Source organism: Camelus bactrianus, chromosome 36 (assembly GCF_048773025.1).
Source record: "Camelus bactrianus isolate YW-2024 breed Bactrian camel chromosome 36, ASM4877302v1, whole genome shotgun sequence".
NCBI classification, from domain to species: Eukaryota; Metazoa; Chordata; class Mammalia; order Artiodactyla; family Camelidae; genus Camelus; species Camelus bactrianus.
In genome coordinates, this window is record NC_133574.1 from 10,932,802 (window position 1) to 10,946,848 (window position 14,047).

Here is a 14,047-nt window from a genome sequence, read left to right on the forward strand (position 1 = left end):
AAATACAGGAAGATTCTCACAAAATATGGTAAGGAATAAAAAGAAAAAAGAAAAATTCAGTGCAGGACTGATCCTGCAGGGAAAGAGTAGCATAGGAAGAAAGGCACCCTCACACTGGGACACAACCTCTCTAGCTGGGAGATCAACTAGGAAAGAAGCAGAGCTTCCAAGGTTTGGAGGGGACAGTGGCAACTGCATGGCAGGCAGAACTGGGGAACTGACATAGAGGGTCCCTGTGATGACCAGCACTAGACATGAGCTAGCAGGGATGAGCCAGGACTGGCTACTGGAGTCAGTGAAGAGCCCAGGCAGAGGGCTGGGTCACACTGCAGAGAGGCAGCATCAGGAAACTAGAGGGCAGTGTGAGCTCTGGCTGTGTGTGTGTGTGTGTGTGTGGAACAGAACAGACTGAAACCCTCATAAAAAAGCACCAATTTTGGTATAATGGGAGAGGAATGACGCATGGCTGTGCCAAAGTCACATTCTCCACTTGGCTCCATTGTTGGTGTGTTCTCATGAGAAGAGAAATGGGGCTTGGTCATAGCCAACACTGCTGCACAAAGGCAGAGCTGAATGTTGAATCCATATCCTGTGCCATTGCAACTTCACAGGCGGGACTGAGATTTGTTTACAGCTCCAGGCAGAGAGGGTAGATTTGCTCTCTCTGGTCACTTTGTGGATCCACACCTCTGGGACTTACAGACAGTGAGTGGAGTTCTGACTCAAGAAGGGTGGCCAGTGAGGGTATTTACAACACGGTGGTGTATGGTTCCATAAGTGGATGCGGGATTGGGGTTTGAGCTGAACCTGTAGTGGACCACAAATTCATGTGTGTGAATACACACTTGCTAAGGCAGGTCCAAGGGACTGACACTGCTGGATCTGCACTGATGTTTCCTGGGGCTCAGAACCTGAGGGGCAACAGAGTAGGTGGCTGACATTCCCATAGCTAAGGCAGGGATAAAGTCAACATCAACAAATAGTACTTTGTAAGTCTGCATAACAGGTGACAGACAAAACCACAGAGGGAACTCCCCAGTGGACATCTGCCTATTTTTCTTCACAACTGAAGTGCTCCCACACTGCCTACTACACACCACAGCTCAGAAACGGGTCTAGAAGAAATACATAGAGCCAGAGAAATATAAGTAAATAAAGAAGCTGAGGAACCACTTTCAATTAAAAGAACAAGAGAAATCCCCTGAAAGAACAATCAGTAAAATAGACTGATAGTCTACTAGACTTCAAAAAGGGAATGAACAACACACTGAAAGAACTAAAAGAGACTATCAATAAAGACAGAAAACTTTGAAAAGAAAATTTAAACTATAAAGAAGAGCTAGTTAAAAATAGAAAATTCAACTACAGGCAATCAAAAGCAGACTAGATAACGCAGAGGAATGAATAAATGACTTAGGAGACAAGATAAAAGAAATAACCCAATACAGCAGACATAAAAGCCAATAAATACCAATTAAAGCAAGATAATATACAGTGTGCCAGCCTATGCATAATAGTGGGTCCCAGAAGGAGAAGAAAGAGAAAAGGGGATTGAAAAAATAGTTAAAGAAATCATGACTGAAAACTTTCCAAACCTTAAGAAGGAAAGAATTATCCAAGTACAGGAGGCACAGAGGGTCTCAAACAAGAAGAAACCAAACAGACCTACACCAAGACATATTATAATTAAAATGGTTAAAATTAAAGATAAAGAAAATATTCTAAAGGCAGTGAGAGAAAAACAAAATGTTAGTTACAAGGGAGCCCCATAAGCATTCAGCAGATTTCTCTACATAAAAACTTCTGGCCAGAAGGGAGTGGCAAGATATATTCAAAGTCCTGAATGAGAAAAGGCTACAAACTAGGATATTCTATTTAGAAAGACTCTCCTTTAGAACAGAAAGAGAGAGAAAGAATTTCATAGACAAGCAAAACTAAAAGAATTCAGCAGTACTAAATCTATGCTAAAAAAAAAAAATTGAAAGTTCTAATCTAAATAAAATATAAACAGGAAACTATAGAAATTAGGAAACCATAATTGGAAATGCAATAAATACAGTGAATTGCAAGGGAAAACATGAAGATATAAATAAGTCAGCAAGTCAATAAAGAAAGCAAGAAAGAAAGAGAGAAAGAGAGAATAGCAAAATCATAAAAGGTGAAAGAGGAGAGCAAGAGAATATAGATTTTGTTCCCTTTCTTTTTTTTTTTTTCTTCTTTCTTTTTGTCTTCTTTCTTTTTAGGATGCACTTGGGCCTACATGACTATCAACTAAAACCAAACAGATGAAGTAAGGGATTACCATACTTGAAAGACAAGATAACCACAAATCAGAAGTATATAAAGAGTCATAAAACCCAAAAAGAAACCAAACTTATAGAAAAGATATTTATCAAATGACAAAAATAAAAAAAAAATAAAAGAAAGAAACAAATAAGAAATACCAAATCAACTGGAAAACAAATTTCAAAATGGCAATAAAACCACATCTATAAAATAACTACTATAAATGTCAATGGACTAAGTGTTCCAATCAAAAGAAAAAGTGAAGGAGGAGGAAAGATGGTTGAGTAAAAAAGATGCTCAGAGCTCAGCCTCTCCCACAAATTCACCAAGAGTGACATCCACAGACACACCCACCACCCAGAACACCTGCTGAACTTTGACAGAATATTGCCTTCTTCAAAAGATAAAATTTTCCACAAATCTGTTAGGAGAAAAGAAGAAAAAGGAAAATAGTTCAGGACCATTCCAATGAGGAGGGAGCTGCAAAGGAGTAATAGCATTAATACACTGGGTCTACCCAACTCCAATGGCGAGTTCAGCAAGATGGAGAGGGAACATCTGCAGCTCGGATCTGTACAGAATAGCCTTTGACAGAACTAAGTTAATTGGGCACAAAGAGTCCCAATGATCCCCAGCCCTAGACGTGAACCAGCAGAGGTGGGATGGGACAGGCTGTCTGAGTCGAGCAGAGGATTCGGGCTGACTGTACAGAGGAAACCTTGGGGGACTGCAATGTTCTGTGTGCCATGGCTGGGAGAGTATACAGATTAGAACAGCCTGGGTCCCCCATAAAATCCAAAAAAAAAAAAAAAAAAGCACAGCAACACTGCTGGTCTGCCCTGGGGGGAAGGGGATCCGTAGCCTTTGTGTCCACAGACCCACAGTGCCATTATTGGAGACTTCTTGGGAGAAGAGAGTCAAGGCTCAGCCATAGCCACCATATTTTCTGGTTCAAGGTTCCCAGGTGAAGGAGGGGTCAAAACCCGAATCCCTACCTAGGGGCTCCACAACCTCATAGGTGGCACTGAGATTTGTTTACAGTCCCAAGCAGAGGGGACCATTACACACCGATGCCTCTCTGAATTGGCTCTTCTAAGACAAATGGACAAGAAGCAGTGTTCTGGAACAGAGCAGGGGTGAGGGCTAGTGCAGCTGTTTTCTCTGAGTCCACCTATGAAGCATGGACCTAATGCGGCAGGGGAGCTACCTGCCAACTACCTTGCACAAGTGTGGTACTGGGACCAGGCATCTGGTGGGGGTGCAGACCACACACTTACTGATGCTGGGACACAGACCAGGAGCACGACTGGAGGGCCTCTGGAACCAGCAAGTGGAGTTTTCACAGCAGGATATGGGCAGGAGTGTGACAACCACAGGAAAAAAGGAGCTCCTGCTCAATATCCAGGGCAGACTCAGGCCACCAGAACACTAGCCACACCACCAACAAAGGGGATAACAGGCAAAAGGCATGGAAGGAAGACTTGGCAACCACCCATAATTAAAAACAACCTTATGACAAAATTATTGAGTGCATATTCTTGGAGAAAGGCCAAGTTAGTGGAGTAGAAGGATACTTGTATCTTATCCTCTCCAATAAATACACCAAGACTGACATTCACAGACACACCCACCCACTCAGAACATCTGCTGAACTTTGATAAAACATTGCCATCTTCAAAATACAAAATGTGCCACCAATCTGGTAGGAGAAACGGAAAAAAGAAGGACGAAAATGCAAAATGGCTTGGGTTTGGTCCTTTGAAGAGGGAGCAGCAAAGGAGGGATAGTGCTGGTTGACTGGGTCTCCCCCTTCCCAACGGAGAGGTCAGCAGGATGGACAGGGAACCTCTGAGGCTCAGAAGTGTACAGAACCGCCTTGACTGACAGAATTAAGTTACATGGGCACAAAGTGTGTCAACAACCCCCAAACCTAGAAGTGAATCAGGGATGGGAAGGGACAGGCTGCTGGATCCAGGCAGACTCTGGTTGAATGTACAGTGGTAACCCTGGGGGACTACAGTGTGCTGTGGACAACTGCTTGGATTGTATACAGAGCAGAACAGCCTGGGACCCCGATAAAATAAGAAAAAAATAAAGCAAAGCAACATTGCTGGCTTGCCTGGGGGAAGGGGAGTTTTGCCTTTGTCTCTGCTGACCCACGGCAACATAACTGGTGATTTCTCAGAAGAAGAGAGATGAGGCTCAGCCACAGCCATCATACCCACCCAGGCAGAGGCAGGGTTGAAACCTGAATATGTACCTCGCAGTTCTGCAGCCTCATAGGTGGGACTCAGACTTGTTTACATCCCCAGACATATAGGAAGGTTCTGTCCTGGTGCCTCAACGAACTCGCACCTCTAAGACAAATGAACAAGGAGCAGAGTTCTGGCAAAGAGCAGGGACTAGGGCTGGTGTGGCCATTTGCCTCAAGCCCACCTACAGAGTGTGGAACAGATGTGGAGTGGGGAATAGCACTGAACAGGGGAGCAACCAACCCAACTACTGTGCAGGACTGCTGCACCTGGACACGGCATTGGGAAGGGGCACACCCTGCCCACCTACCATGCAGGAGAGCAGCACCAAGATGCAGCATTGGGAGGAGATGTGACATGTCTACCTACAGGCACTGGGAGCAGCACAGACCAAGGGTGTGACCAGAGGGTCTCTGGAACCAATGAGCTGAGTTCATGAAACAAGGCAGGGGCAGGAGCTGTGACAACCACAAAACAAATAGGAGTCCCAATTCAATAGCCAGGGTAGGCTCTGGTTAACAGGTTAACGGCCACATCCGTAACCAAAGGGATAACAGACAAAAGGCACAGAAGTAAGACTTGGCAACCACACTTATTTAAGAAAGACATCTTGATAAAATTATTAAGGGCACACAATCTCCACGGGAACATCCTCTCTTCTTTTTCTGTTCCATTTTCTTTTACTTTTTAAATGTTACTTCTTAAATAATTTTTATATTTCTATTTTTAATCCCTTTTAAAAGTTTCTTTTAAAATACTAATATTATTATCTTTCAATTTGTCCAATTTCATTTTTATCTTTGTTTTGTTCTTCTGTTATAATTATACTCTGTTCTCAAATATTTTTCTTCCTTTAATGTTTTAAAAATTCATCGCAACTCAATTGTTAACTTGTTTCAATATGTTCTTCTGTTATTGATTATACTGCTTTTAAAACTAATTTATTTGTGCTTAGTTTTATTTCTGCATTTACTTTATATAAATAAATAAACTCCTAAAGGACGACAGTAGATAACTGATACTCCATAAGCCAAAGTGCCAGAGAGATATAAGCAAGATGAAGCAGAGCCACCTCTCTCAATTAAAAGAACAAGATAAATCCCCTGAAAGAACAATCAATGAAATAGACATTGATAGTCTACTAGTTGATTTCAAGAAAGGAGTGATCAAAGTACTGAAGAAACTAAAAGAGATTGTCTATAGAGACAGAGAATATGTCAGAAAACGAAATTGAAACTCTAAAGAGGAGCCAGTGAAAATTGGAAAACTTATTTGCTGAGATGAGAGTTGAGCTAAAGGCTGTAAAATGTAGGCTAGATAATTGAGAGGAATGAATATGTGACTTAGAAGACAGGACAACAGAACAGCTGAGAGAAAACAAATAAAAACCAATGAAAGCAATATAAGGGACCTATGGAATAACATAAAGCATGCCAACCTACTCATAATGGGGGTCCCAGAAGGAGAAGAAAGAACAAAGGGGATTGAAAAGGTATTTGAAGAAATCATGACTGAAAACTTCCCAAACCTAAAGAAGGAATCAGATATCCAAGTACAGGAAGCACAGAGCGTCCCAAACAAGGAGGTCCCAAACAGACCCACACCAAGACATATTACAATTAGGATGACCAGGGTTGAGAATAGGAAATGATTCTAAAGGCAGCAAGAGAAAAACAAAGAATGAGATACAAGGGAACCCCCATAAGATTTTCAGCTGATTTCTCTACACAAACAGTACAGGCCAGAAGGGAGGGGCAAGGAATATTCAAAGTCCTGAATGAAAAAATGATGCAGCCTACGATACTTTATCCAGCAAGGCTATCCTTTAGAATAGAAGGAGAGATAAAGAACTTCACAGACAAGCAAAAACTAAAAGAATTTAGCAACACTAAACCTATGCTAAAGGAAATATTGAAAGACTTACTCTAAACAGAAAAGAAGCAGGATGCTACAAAAAGGAGAAAACCATGATTGGAAAGGTGATTCCTAAAATGAATTACAATAGAATAAACATGAAATCATAAAAGAGGACATCTAAATCATTAAGGGTGGGGGAGGCGAACAAGAAAATGTACAGGTTTCTCTCTCTCTCTCTCTCTCTCGTTCTTGGTAGGATGAGTTTGAGCTTATATTACTATCTGTTTTTAAACAAACAGATATAGTAATAGGTTAATATATGTACAAAGTAGGGTAACCACAAGCCAAAAAGTTACAATAGAGTCACAAAACTAAGAAGACACCAAGATAATAAAAAGGAAAATTATCAAACCACAAAAAGAAAATGAAAGGAACAAAGAGGAAATACAAAATCAACTGCAAAACAAAGTTCAAAATATAATAAACACATATCTATCAATAATTATTATAAATGTCAATGGACTAAATGCTTTAATCAAAGGATATAGAGTGCAGAGTGGATAATAAAGCAAGTATCTACAATACACTGTATACAAGAGACCCACGTTAGGGAGAAGGACACACATAGATTGAAAGTGAGAGGATTGAAAAAGATATTCCACAAAAATGGAAATGACAAGAAAGCAGGAATATCAACAGTGATTTCAAATAAAATAGACTTTAAAACAAAGATTATAAAGAAAGATTAAGAAGGATATTTTATAATGATTAAAGGAGTCATAGATGAAGATATTACACTCATTAACATATATGAACCCAACATAGGAGCACCTAAATACATAACAGATAAAAAGGGAAAATTTGATCGGAATACAGTCATGGTAGAAGACTTTAACTATCCATTAACATCACTGGACAGATCTCCCATACATAAATTTAATAAGACAACATAGAAATTAAATGATAAAATAGAACAATTTGTCTTAGTTAATATTTTCAGAACATTATATTTCCCTAAAATAGAATATACATTCTTCCCAAGCGCACGTACCACATTTTCTAGGATAGATCATATACTTTGGCACAAAAGAAGCATTAACAATTTGAAGAAGATAGAAAATATTTGAAGCAACTTTTTCTGAACACAATACCATAAAAGTAGAAATTAACTACAGAAAAATAAAGGAGAAATAAATGACAGCATGGAGGTTAAACAACATACTGCTTTAAAAAAAAAATGGGTGGATGATGAAATCAAAGAAGAAATAAAAAAACACAGTGAGATAAATGATGATGAAAACACAACCACACAGAACCTATGGGATCCAGAAAAGGCAGTGCTTAGAGGGAAGTTTATAGCGAGAGTATCAGGTCTACCTCAAAAAAGAGGAAAAACTGCAATAAACAATCAAACTTACCACCTAAAAGAATTAGAAAAAGAAGAGCAAAAAATAACAAAAGTAAGCAGAAGGAAGGAAATAATAAAGATCAGGGAGGAAATAAATAAAATAGAGATATTAGAAACATTTGAAAAAATCAAGCCAAGAGATGGTTTCTTGAAAGAGTAAACACAATTGACAAATTTATGCTCTATGCTGGAAATTGACACAACAATGCAAACTGACTATAACTCAATAAAATAAAAATTAAAAAATAAATATATTAACAAAAGAAAAAAGAAAAGGTAGTTTCTACTCACCAGACTTGTGGAGGGGACTGCACCCCATGCGGGGTCACACACCATGGGAAAGCCTGGGGTCAGGATTGGAGGAGCAGGGTGCTGTGGACAGGATCTGTCACAGGGTTTCTGCAGGAGGGGAGGGTGAGGCATGTGAGCAGGCTGAGGACTGGCCATTTGAGTAAGTTCATGGGCTCTAGGGTGGAGGGGCTCCCCCAAGTGTCTGGACTTGACTCTGGGTGAGTTGGGCAGGTGGACAGTGGCTCAGTGTGAGTCCAAGTCCAGTGGAGGAGGTAGTGCGTTAGATCTAGAAGGACTCCTTCTGGGGTGGGAGGGCCCACAAGGGAGGCAGGAGGCCAAGTCCAGGTGACTGAGAACAGGGTGTGTCCTGCATAGGCCTGCAGGGCAGACGAAAGCATCCAGTCTACAGAAGGTGGAAACACGGTCCATACAAGGGCTCAGCTCAGATGTCAGCCCCTCAGAGGAGCCTTCCCTGCCTGCACAGTCTACAGGGACAGCCTCCTCCACGCACATCTCCCCAGCAGACAACTTCTCCATTTCCTGCATAGCATTCAGGACCCGGGCCCCTGCTCCACGCCCAGCCATGGTTTCGCTGCCCTGAGGAAAAGCCCTCACAGGAGCCATCAAGCCCTGCAAGACCTGGGCCCCACCTCTCTGTCTCTTCTGCCACCACTGTCTCCACCTCGCCCTCTTCTCCTCCACTCCTGCACTCCTGACTTCCCCCAGCCCTGTGTGCTCTACAGAGCACGTGTCCCTCCTAACATGCTGTGTGTGCTCACTGTGTCTCATCCACTGCATGCCTTCCACCCAGGTCAGTATCCAGTGCACAGTAGGGCTCAGTAAGTAGAGAATGAATGACTCTTACCATCACTGCTGGGAAGACTTTTGTCTGTGGCCTACAGTGATCACACACCCGTCACACATTCGCTGACGTCCTACTGTGTGTTGGGCGGGTTCCAGACACCGGGCACAGCAGGTAGTGAAGCAGGCAGGTCTCCATTCTCATGCAGCAGACAGCCTGGTGGGGGACACAGAGAAAATTAAGTAAAATATGCACAGTGTCCGGAGGTGATATGTTCCATGGAGAAAAATAAGGTCAGGGAGGAAAATTGAGCAGATTCCTGGAGGTGTTTAAGAAGCAGGCAGAGAGAGATCCTGGCTGAAAAGCAGCCAGCGCAAAGGCCCTGAGGCCACAGTGGGATGCGCGTGGAGGGTCTTAGTTATCCGTGTGAGTTCTTAGTCCTGCCGTGAGTATGTATGTTGCTTTTATTTGTAAACAATTGATTTCACCTTTATAGCAAATTAACCTGCATCATCAATCTGCATAATTTAGCCAATTCTGTTTCAGGTGTTGTGGGCACAATGGCGGGCTAGTTACTTGGGTTGGTAAAGAATTACCAGCATCTGAGAAGGGTTTAGGAAAGTTTAATAGGGACACTGCTATAGGCAACATCAGGCCACACAGGCAAGAGGTGCCTACACGAGGGCCAAGGTTGAGTTTGTGGGGTCTGTTATTGGGGGGGTGCTGTGCACACAAGGAGGAGGGGGATGCATGATCAATTCTTGCACAGGTACCTGGTTGGTTGTGAGATCTGACAGGGGCTTCTCTGAACAACAGTCTTTACCACTTTAATAAGGGCAGGATGTGAGGCCTCTCTTCCTAGGGCAATGAGTTTTCATAGGGTAAACACACAGCAAGAGAAGATGTTTTATAGCTTGTGGAAATGCAGGTGTGCAAAGGGTCCTGCAGTGGGGAGTGGGAGGTAAGGTGTCACTGGGCTCTAGGCACACAGAGAGCCCAGGTGTGAGGGTGTATGACTCTAAAGAGTGCCAGCTGGTTTCACACCAGGGACTTTATGTGGAAACAGGAGACTCTAGGTTGTCAGCACATGTCTACTCAGTGAGCTCCCTAAGTCTAGCTCTGTCAGGCACCATGTGAAATGAACATGAAGGTCCCCACCCTGAGGACCCCAATGAATTAACATCTTGACATCCTCAAGCCCCTTAACCTGCACCACCGCCCCACCTCATCTGGGTCTCAGTCTCTGACACTGACATCAGTGGCACCTTGGTTCCCTATATCCAGCTCCTCTGGACATCTCTGTGATGAGCTGTTCCATGTCAGCGAGCCCCAAACTGAGCTCTGCCTTTACCCCATGAATGCTTCCTCCCTGTGAAGCCCCTTGTGAAGGAGCCACCACTAGCAGGATCCTTCAGCCCTGAGTCTCTGACTTCCCCACCCCTCCGATTTCCCCCAGCCCATGATCCCCTCTGGAGGTCCCTATTATCCTCTCCCTCCCACTTCAGTCTTGGGCTGCACACCAAATCCCTCTTCACAATCTCCCACAAGACAGGTCCAGGTCCACTTGGGGACACTGAGGTGACACAGGTGGGTGTTGCTGGGAATGAAGAGCAGGATACTGTAGCAGAGGAGAGGCAAGGGCTCCCAATCCACCAGAACACAGGCTAAAGTGGGGGCAAGACACCCATAAAGGGTGAGGCAGGCATCACACTGCAGCCCCGCCCTCTGCTCCCCCAGGGTGCCCTGTGTTTCCTGCTTTGGCCTGGGGGACTTCCCCCCTCACTCTCTGTTAGAGGGGTGCCCATTCATTCATTCACAACCTCATTCACCATGTACATGGGTCCTGCTCAGTGCCAGGTCTCAGCTGGATGACAGCTCTTCCTTGGGGACACAGCTCAGATCTCACCTCCTCCATGAAGCACTTCTGGATTCCCACCCCTCCTGAAGTTCCTCTGCCTCAGTTGGGACCACTAGGGCTGAGACCACACTCTGATTACCTCCCAAGTCTGTGATCTCTGTGAAAGCCCTGGGCTCAATGTGGAAAGAGACTCAGAAAAATGGGGCCAAAAGGGTCTAAGAAAAATGTTACTAGTTCTCTATTACAGAGAAGGGCACTGAGCAGAGAGAGGGCAGTGTCCAACCAAAGCTACAGAGGAGGGTCTCAGTGAGCCCTCCCTTGGCCCTGTTACTAGTTCTCTGTTACAGATGAGGACACTGAGCCACAGAGAGGGAGCAGAGCCCTGCTATATCCTTGGCCTCACGGCCTGTGTCCTTTATGACTAGCTCAATGCTGCCAGCAGGGGTGTGGGCCTGGAATGGAGGTTGAAAGCAGCCTGACCCCCAGGACCCCTTCATACACAAAGTCAGTCTCAGGAAACACCCCTCAAGACCTACTCTACACCCCTGGGATTGGGACCTGATTGCTGTTCCTGGAAGCTGGCTGGGCTTCCCTGTGAATTGGCCCAGGAGATGCTTGGGACAGACACAGGGCCCCTGAGGCTCCCTGTCCCCAGATGAGCAGCTCTGGTCCCCTTGACTGTCCCTGGCAGAGGCCAGATGACACGAGGTGTTGGTCAGGTAGCCAGCTGTGGAGATGAGGAAATGGGAGCAACATGCAGGTATATGCAGAGGTTCAGGTATTCACTCAACAATCATTGATTCAGGCCTTGCAGTGTGGCTGGCCTGGGCCCAGGCCTGGGTGTCCAGTAGTGAATACAGTCAACCCCTTGAGCCTTCTGGGAAAGCAGTGCTCAGAGAAACAGGCCCTCAGAGCCCCCATCCTGTTTCCCATGAACAATCACACTGAGATGAGGCTGCAGCCATGGGTCCCAGTGGAGGGTGAAGGGAGGAAGGAAACCCAGAGTGGGCACTGACCATGAGCCTGGACACTGGAACCAGATGGCCTGGGCTCTGTAATCTGGGGTGGTCACCTCCCCTGTTCTCTCTGTGCCTCAGTTACTTCTGCAGAAATGGGTGATAACGCCTGTCCCTGCCCCACAGGTTTTCATGAGGAGTCAGTGATCTCTTATGCGTGTAGGACAGTGCCTGGCAATGGGTCAGGATCCTGCTCACCTCACAATAGTCTGTCCCACTTTAAAGATGAGAAAGCCAAGGCTAAGGGGGTTATGAGACCAGCCTGGGCTAGCCCCCTTCTCATGCTCTGCTGTCCAGGTCTCCTGCTTTTACATCATCCCTCTGCCCCCATATCCACCCAGCAAAGTAAGTGCTGAGAATCTGAGCAAATCAGAGTATGAATGGAGGCACACCCTCTCCCCAACTTGAGCTCTTGGGGCGGTGGGCAGGATGGGGATATCGGGCTCCCCCAGACTGTCTAGGAGGCCCAGCATGTCCGTCACCTCATTTCCACTCAACACGGAGGTGTGTGTCCAAGGGCCAGAGGGCGATGGACTAACCCATGGTGGGTGGATGCTAGGTAGGTGTGGGAGGCACAGAGTGGCCCCTGGAAGACAGTGTCCAGGCAGCCAAGGTGTGGGGAATGAGGGTGCCCAGAAGGGGCAGAGGACAGAGTCCAGCCTGGACACCACCCCCTGCTGGACCCTGATCTGGGGTGAGAATTGGGACAAGCCAGGGCCCCGCTAGGGCTCCTCATCCAGCAAAGAGGTGAGGAAAAGTTAAGGAGACAATGGAGGCTGACCCCACCGTGCTCCCTGTGTGAGGGCGCTGCTTCCAGGATCCTGGAGGTTCCTTAGACCCTTGTGAAGTGGCTGCTGTTTCCAGCCCCATGTGGGCAGAAGGACTGAGGCAGGGAGGACAGAGTGACTCAGGACAGAGCTAGGATTCATCCAAGAGTGTGTGCTGGGCCTCTCGCTGAGAGCAGCCTCTGGGCATCATGGACTTAGGAAGTGTCTTGTCCTCCCTCTTAAGGCTCCTGGCATGTTAGGCAGGAAAGGTCCCAGTGCCCATACCTGGGCCTCTCTGGGTGATGCTGACATGTGGGATCATGATGGTCCTGGGAAAGGAGAGAGAATGTAGCCTGGGCGTCAGGTCTGCATCAGACCCTAATGATGCCCCTAATGTTGTGTGACCTGGAAACTCCCTGACCTCTCTGTGCTTGGCTTTCCAGCTCTGACTCAGAGGACTGCTGTGCTTGGCACACAGTAGGACCTCAATCAGAGGAAAAAGCCAGCCCTTCCCCAGGAACCTCTCCTCTTACATGCCCAAAGCTAAGCCCATGTGCCACACATCACCAGAGCTAATACTTGACAAACAGGGCAAGTGAAATCCAGCAACACCTCCCTCCTGCCTGAGGCCCTTCCCTCCTCAGTGAGTGGCTCAGAGCAGGTCTCTGCATCCCAGAAGCCTGAACTGAGCCTTGTGACCTGGAGGAGTCCCTGTTCCACACAACTTTTTTTCCAGGTGCTTCCAACAAGACACAAGAGCACCTGGTCAGTCTCTTAGCTGCAAGGTCCTCCCTTTGCAAATTCCCCCATCACATCCAGGCTAGAAGATGTGAGTTCCAGGGCACATGACCATCCAAATGATGACTACAGGGAAACATCCCTGCCCACACTGCACTCTTCAGAGCCCACCTTCTAAAAGAAGGGGTAGTGACCCACGGTTGTGCACAGTTTTATCAGAACACAGCCCTCACCCACCCACCATTGGAAACATGTGAGAAGCAGAGATTCCCAAGTGCCTGGACCCCTGTCATCCAGAAAGCAGAGGTTAGGGTAACAGACAGAAGGGGAGAAAGTACTTTCATACTATGTATCTGATAAGGGGTTAACACCCAAAACATATAAATAACTCTTACAATTCAACAGCAAAAAAACAAGCAATCTGATTTAAAAAGTGGGCAGAGGAACTGAATAGACATTTTTCCAAAGAAGGCACACAGATGTCTAACAGGTACATGAAAAGGTGCTCAACATCACTCACCATCAGGGAAATGCAAATCAAAACCACAATGAGATATCCCCTCACACCTGTAAGGGTGGGTGTCATCAAAATACAAGAGATAACAAGTGATGGTGGTGGTGTGAAGAAAAGGGAAACTTCTGCAATGTTGGTGGGAATGTAAATTGGTGCCATCACTCTGGAAAAGAGTAAGAAGACTCCCCCAAAATTTAAAATTAGAACTTCCATATGATCCAGCAAGTCCACTGCTGGGAATATATCCAAAGGAAATGA

The 14,047-nt window shown here is 45.5% G+C and overlaps 1 long non-coding RNA gene across 1 annotated transcript in view; it reads right to left on the reverse strand.

Moving 5' to 3' along the window:
- LOC141576197 (uncharacterized) overlaps positions 1–8,883 on the reverse strand; it is a 29,527-nt gene extending 20,644 nt beyond the window's left edge. Inside the window, exon 1 of the long non-coding RNA XR_012504444.1 lies at positions 8,095–8,883. This is a non-coding gene — a long non-coding RNA (uncharacterized LOC141576197). The remainder of the gene's footprint in view (positions 1–8,094) is intronic.
- Between the last annotated feature and the right edge of the window lie 5,164 nt (positions 8,884–14,047).